We start from the raw sequence: 7,164 nt of genomic DNA, 5'->3' as shown, positions 1-7,164 counted from the left end.
ATGAAGATTATTGGGGAGCAACCATTGGATAATGTGAGGTTTGGGACTGAGACCGAAAATCAGTCCGTTACTGAGTGACTAATACAGAGAGTGTGAATTCAAATTGCACTCCTAGGGTTTGAGAACTTGACTTTAAAAACAAGTCGGTATACAAACAGCCTCTTCCAGAATAAGCCAATGACAGATCGCGAATGTTATAGGGATTTTCACAGTGAAAATTATCTCTCTCTAAAACAGTGCCCATTAAGATTTCACATCACAACTTGCCAAGGCTCCTTGACAGCACCTTCCAATCTGATGAAACAAACAAATTAGAAGGACAAGGGCAGCAGGCTCAAGGGAACGCCACCAACTCCAAGTTTTCCTCCAAGTCACACACCATCATGACTTGGAACTCTGTCAGCCGTTCCTTGACTGTCGCTGCGGCAACATCCTGGAACACCTTCCCTAACAGCACTATTGGTTTCCCTACACCACATGGAATGCAACGGTTCTTGAAGGCAGCTCAGCACCACCTCCTCAAGGGCGATTAGTGATGGGCATTAAAAGCCGGCCCAGCGTGTGATGCTCACAACCTAAGAAGCAATGAAAATATATAGCCGGACCATTACACAATGTTTTCTAGAAAATGCTCAGGTCTGTTGCAAATTTCAAACCCCCTACACCTTTCATGATGGACAACTGAAGACAGGTTATGTTACAGGGAAAAATACTTCCAAATATCAGGTGAGATGTTTCCTTGTTTTGTTTTCACAAATAATTTTATGAAAAAAAAACTTTAATTTGCATTGTTGCTGCCACAATGTACATCATTGCTGAATTTATCAACCAATCAGCGCATCCAATGTTCACATGTGAATCCCATATGATGAGCGGTGTTGGATGTATTGTTACAGAGACTGACACCACTCACAGTAGCTTGTACCTGAGAGTGAAGAAGAAGCTAATTGACTGACCCCCACTGAATCTCACACAGCAGCATCTCATTTGGGGTCCCTGGTAAGCAGTTCACGCATGGATCTACCTTTATAACAAGTTCAGGAATTTGTCACTTGCTGGGCATTGGCTTGGTGGTTTGTGTGCTGCTTTTCCTGTACGCGGACATGGCTCAGCAATGGAACAAGATTCGAATATTAGCAGGGTGTCTCTAGAGGGGGGCTGGAGGAGGCGCTAATGAAGAGAGCAGGAATGTCAGTAATACTAATGATTTTAAAAATTGGTGTTTGGGAGTTGAACATGGAAAATCGAGGGATTCGATTGAATTAATTGGTTTGAATTAAGGGCATGTAAGCAAGTGAACTTCACCTCTGGTTGTAGAGGTCTCAGTGAGAGGGGGAGGTAGAGCTTGCACTGACTGTTGGTGCTCCAGTGAGAGGCAGAGGTAGGGCATGCACTATATATTGGTGTTCCAGTGAGAGGGGGAGATAGAGTTCACCGACTATAAATCGATATAATCACTAATCCACTGTGCCACTCTCTAATTACTTTCCCTTCCCTTTCCCTATTCCAGTCACTCTCCCTAATGCTAATTCTGCCTTTCACTTTCCAGAATATCACCCAGTGAGATGTGGACTCTGCTGCTGATCCTCGGTTTCCTGAGTAAGTTATTTATATTGTTATCCAGCTTCACCGTACACGTTTAAACTAGTAATGGAGAGAGAGTTCATTCATAATTTTGACGAGGGCGGTTTCACTGCTGTGCCTGAGGCACAAGAAATTGTTAGCAACATAAATGTTATCTAAAATTACAAGGCATTGTTCGACTCACAGAATGACAGCATTTTGTCAAATGGCTTGAATGTTACCTAATATGAGCTCATGCAGTCTGGGCCCAAAAAAGGATAAGCCAGGGATCGTTCTAATTGGTGAACATCTAGAAGTGCTGGAGGTCCACAGGGACTTGGGGATCATTTACACAGATTATGGCCTGTCTTTAACAGGTTCACAAAATAATCCAAAATCCTAATGGGATGCTGACCTTTATATCTGTAGTAATAGACAAGTTTGTAGACGTCATGTGTCAGATTGATAAAGCCCTGGTCAGACCACACACGGAGTAACTGTGAGCAGTCCTGTGCGCCACACCTCAGCATGTATAGGTTGACCGTGGAGGCAATGTGGTATAGATTTACTAGAATGAAAACTCGATTCCAAGGGTGAAATTATTAGGAGTCATTAAACAAATTGAGGTTATTGTCCCATTTTAGAAGGGGGCTGATTTGATCAAAATGTTACAGCTATTCAGGGGAAGGGATCAGGTGAATGGAATCTCTTTCCGTGACTTTGGATGTGGAGGATGAGGGGGCATGATCAAAAAATTGGATTCAGAGTTTTTTGACTGAAATTAGCAAACACTTCTACATAATATTAGTGGAACCATGAATTCTTCCTCTGTAAAAAGCAATGGATGGTTAACTTCGGAAACTCGGACTTATAATTTAGTTATCAATGATCTGAAAGGACAGGGGTCAAAGGCTGGCGGATTGAGCTATTTCACCGATCAGCCATAGTCTCACTTACTGCTGGAATAAACTCGAGGGGCTGAATGGACACCTCCTCTTCCTGGATTCTCAATACTGATTGGAAAGTTTCTAACATGAAGTCAATTTTTAAATTCCCACATCCCAATTTCTCATACTCACAATCACAAATCTGAATTAAAATTTACCCCATGTCTCATCGCTGATACATATTTATCCTGCACAGTCTGATCTCCAAATTACCAACAATAAAATCTCTGAAGGCCCTGATTAAGGTTCTGAAAAAAAATAATCCACAAGGAAGATACCTGAACGGAGAGATTTTAATGTACCTGAAAATGCTGAGATGACTGGAGCCTCTTTTTCTTCATAAGGTTGAAGACTGAGGGGCAACCCGATAGCGATTTTTAATATTGCGACGGTAGAGAAGTTGTCCTCACACGCGGGATGGACAACAATTTTGGGTCAGAAATCTCAAATACTCACCAGTAAATCCAAGTGGGAATTCAGGAGGGATCTATTTCCCCGGATAATGGTGAGAATGTGGAAATTGATACCAGGAAATGGATGGGGCGAGCAACAGAGATGGGTTTGAGGGAAAGCTGGATAAACACACGAAGGAGAAATAGACCAAATGAGCTGAGTGGTCTGTTTCTCTGCTGTAAATCCGACATTATTCAACGTTTTAATAATTTCATTTGCTCATTAATATTATTTATTCTACCCCAGCGTTTTCTATCCTTCATGTCCTCCTGAATCAGACAATTGTAGCAGTGGAGGAGGAGGCCATTCGGCCCTATTTTGTCAGCACTGGCTCTCCCAAAGAGCAATTGAACTAGTGCCACTCAACCCCTCACCCCCTCTCCCTGTAAACCCGCACATTCTTATGTTTCAGATAACAGTCTGATTCCCTCTGGTCGCCTCGACTGAACCTTCCTCCCCTTCATGTTCTTCCTCGTGTCTTCATCTCTTGTTTTTAAAATCCCATTATATCTGTGTCTCTCTCATTCTCACTCCTTCCCCCAGTGGGAACATTTTCTCCCGATTGAGTCGGCCTAGAACCCTCACGATATTGACCAATCAAAATTTTGAACACCTGAATCATAAATCCTCTCAACCTTCTCACCCCCAAGGTAAACATTTCAAACTGCTGCAATCTATCCACGGAACTGAAGTGACACATCCATGGAACCATTCTCGTGGATCTTTAACGCGCCCTCACCAATGCCTTCACAACCTTCACATTCACATTCTCACCTCTCTCTGTCACAAACACTCACACTCTCCCCCTCTCTCTGTCACAAACACTCACACTCTCCCCCTCTGTCTGTCACAAACACTCACACACTACCCCACCCCCTGAGACACACATTCATAATGTCTAGTTCTCTCTGTCACAAACACTTACACATTATCGCACCCCATGAGACACACAATAAAACTCTCCACTCTCTCCTTCACAAAAACTCGCACTCCATCCTTCTGTCACCCACAGACACAATCACCCTCTTTCTTTCAAACACGCACACTAACCCACTTGTCTCTCTCAAATTCACACTCTCCCCCTCTCTCTGTCACACACATTCATACTCTTCCCTCTCTCTCTCAAACACTCTCTCTCTCACGTACATTTCACTCCTTCTCCCTCCCGCTGTCTAACGCATGCAGGCTCTCTCCCTCTCTATATCATACGCTCACACTCTCTCCCTCTCTCTGCCACACAAGCTCACTCTCGCTCTCTCAATTTTACACCTAATCACACTCTCTCACTCTGTCTCTCACAATCATTCCCCCATCTCCCCCGCTCACATACTCACAAGCTCACCCTCTCGCTGACACTGACACTCACACTCTCCGCCTCCCCCTCTCACACACTCACACTCTGCCCTCTCTATGTCACACACACTCCCAATCTCACCGTTCTCTTTCACAGATACTCACACGCTCCCCTCTCTCTCACACACAGTCTCTCGCTCTCTCTTTCACACACACTCACACTCTCTCCCCTTCTCTCTCACATACTCACACTCTCCCACTCTCTCTTAGGCTCACACTCACACTCTCCCCGTTATGTGTCACACATAATTACTCTCTCCCTCTCCCTCTGTCACACACACTCTCCCCCACTCTCTGACACTCAAACGAATACTCTCCCCTCTGCCTGTCACAGATACAAACACTGTCCCCCTCTCTCTCTGTCATACAAGCTCACACTCCCACTCTCTCTGTCACACACACGCAAACGCACGTTCCCTTCCTCAGTCACACACACCCTCTCTCACACACTCATACTCTGTCCAATTGCCATTCACACTCAGTCACATTCTCCTTCTCTCTCACTCGCACATTCATCGGCCCATCTCTCTCTCTCACACAAACATTCCCCGCTCTCTCTGGAGCTCACACTCAGCCCCTCCCCTTTTCTCTATCACACACATTCAAAATCTCCCCCCCACCCATGCTTCACACACACTCCCACTATCCCCCTCTCTCACTCACGCATTCATCTTCCCATCTCTCCCTCTCGCATACTCACACACTCCCAGGATCTTTTTCACACATACTCACACTCTCCACCACTCTCACCCTCTCATTCAATGTCCCATCTCACATTCCCACACAATCACATTCTCCCCTCCCTCTCTCACACACTCACAATCTCTCCCTCTCTCTGTCACACACAATCACACTCTCCCCCTCTCTCAGACTCACGTTTATTGTCCCATCTCTCTGTCTCACACAAACACAGTCTCCACCTTTCTCTGTCGCTCACACTCACACTGTCCCCATTTCTCTGTCACACAGCTAACATTTCCCCCCACCTGCATCACATACACTCTCACCCACCCCCACACGTTCGCTCATATTATCCCCCTCACTCTGTCATTTACCCACAATCTCTCCGTCTCTCTGTCACATGAACTCCCATTCTCTCCCTCTCTGACAAACATAATCACACTCGCCCCCTCCCTCTGTCACACAAACTCACACACTCCCCCTCTCTCTTTCATACACACTCACAACCTCGCCCACTATCTCTGACTTTCAAACTCACACTCTACCCCTTCCTCTGTCACACACAGTCACACTCTCGCCCTCTCTCTCTGTCACACGCACTCACACTCTCGCCCTCTCTTTCACACGTAATCACACTCGCTCCCTAATTCTGTCACACAAACTCAAACTCTTCCCTTTTCTCTGTCACACACACATTCCGCCTTTCTCAGTCGATCACACTCACACTCTCTTCATCTCTCACACATACTCAAATTCTTCCCTCACCGCCTCACACACACACTCACAGCCCACTCTTTCCCTCACACTCTCCGCTGTTGTCATACAGACTCACACTCTCCTCCTCCCTCTGTCACGCACACTCATGCTTTCCCGCTCTCTATGCAACACACACTCTCACGATCTTGCTCTCTCTGTCATACAAAAGCACACACTCCCATCTCTCTGTCACACACACTCACCCACTCTCTCTGTAACACAAACTCAGATTATTTCATTTCTCTTAAACACACACTCACACTCTTGCCCTCTCCGTCACACACACACTCAGACTGTCGCCATCTCTCTTCTCTCTGCCACACATTCACACCCACTCTCTGTCACACAAAATCACACTCTCCCGAACTATCTCTCACACATTCACAATATCTCCCTCGCTCTGTCACAAACAATCACAATCTCCCCTCTCTCTTTCACACATGCACAGACTCTCCTCCTCTATCACTCTCACATTCATCGTCTAATCTCTCTCTGACACATAATCACAGTCACCCTTATTCTCTGTCACACAATCTCCCACTTTGCTCTCTTTGACTCACACACTCACATTCTCTCCCTCTCTGTCACAGACTCAGGCCCTACCCCGCCCCCTCGCTGTCATACACATGCAAGCAAACTATCCCCCTCTCACTGAGACACACTGACACTCTCCCCCTTTCTCTGCCACACACACTCAAACTCTCTCTCTCTCGGGTAAAGACTCAGGCAATCTCCTCCTCTCTCGCTCACACACTCACATTCTCCCCTCTCTCTGCCACACACACTCGCTCTCTCTCCCCCTCTCTCTCTCTCTCACATTCACACTCTCCTCCTCTCTCTCTCGCACTCACACTATCTCATTCTACCTATCACACGCACTCACATTTCCCCCCTTCCCATTTTCGCACATTCTCACACTCTACTTCTCTCTCATTCTCAGACTCATTGTCCCATCTCTCTCTCTCACACTCTCACAATCTCCCCCTCACTCCATGCTCACACTCTCCCCCTTTTTCTGTCACACGCACTTACACTCTTCCACCTCCGTCACCCAGTTCACACTCTCCCCCTCTGTCAAACACACTTACACCCGCCCCCTCCTGTCACACACACTCATCATTCATCCCTCTCTCTGTCACATACACTCTCTAGCTCTCTCGATACACACACTCGCACTTCCTCCATTCATTGTCAAACACACTCACACTTTCCCCCTCTTACTGTTACACACACTGAGACTCTCCCTCTCATTACGTCACAGAAATTCACGCATTTCGCCTTCTGCCTGTCAAATAAAGTCACACCAACTTTCCTCACTGTCACATACAATAACACTCTACCACCCCCGGGTCAAACACACTCACATGCACCCCCACTCTTTCGCTTACACTCTCCCCCTCTGTCAACCAAA

Source organism: Cetorhinus maximus, unplaced genomic scaffold, assembly GCF_964194155.1.
Source record: "Cetorhinus maximus unplaced genomic scaffold, sCetMax3.hap1.1 HAP1_SCAFFOLD_248, whole genome shotgun sequence".
Classification (NCBI taxonomy): Eukaryota; Metazoa; Chordata; class Chondrichthyes; order Lamniformes; family Cetorhinidae; genus Cetorhinus; species Cetorhinus maximus.
The sequence above is the reverse complement of the archived record's forward strand: the minus strand, read 5'-3'. Positions refer to the sequence as shown.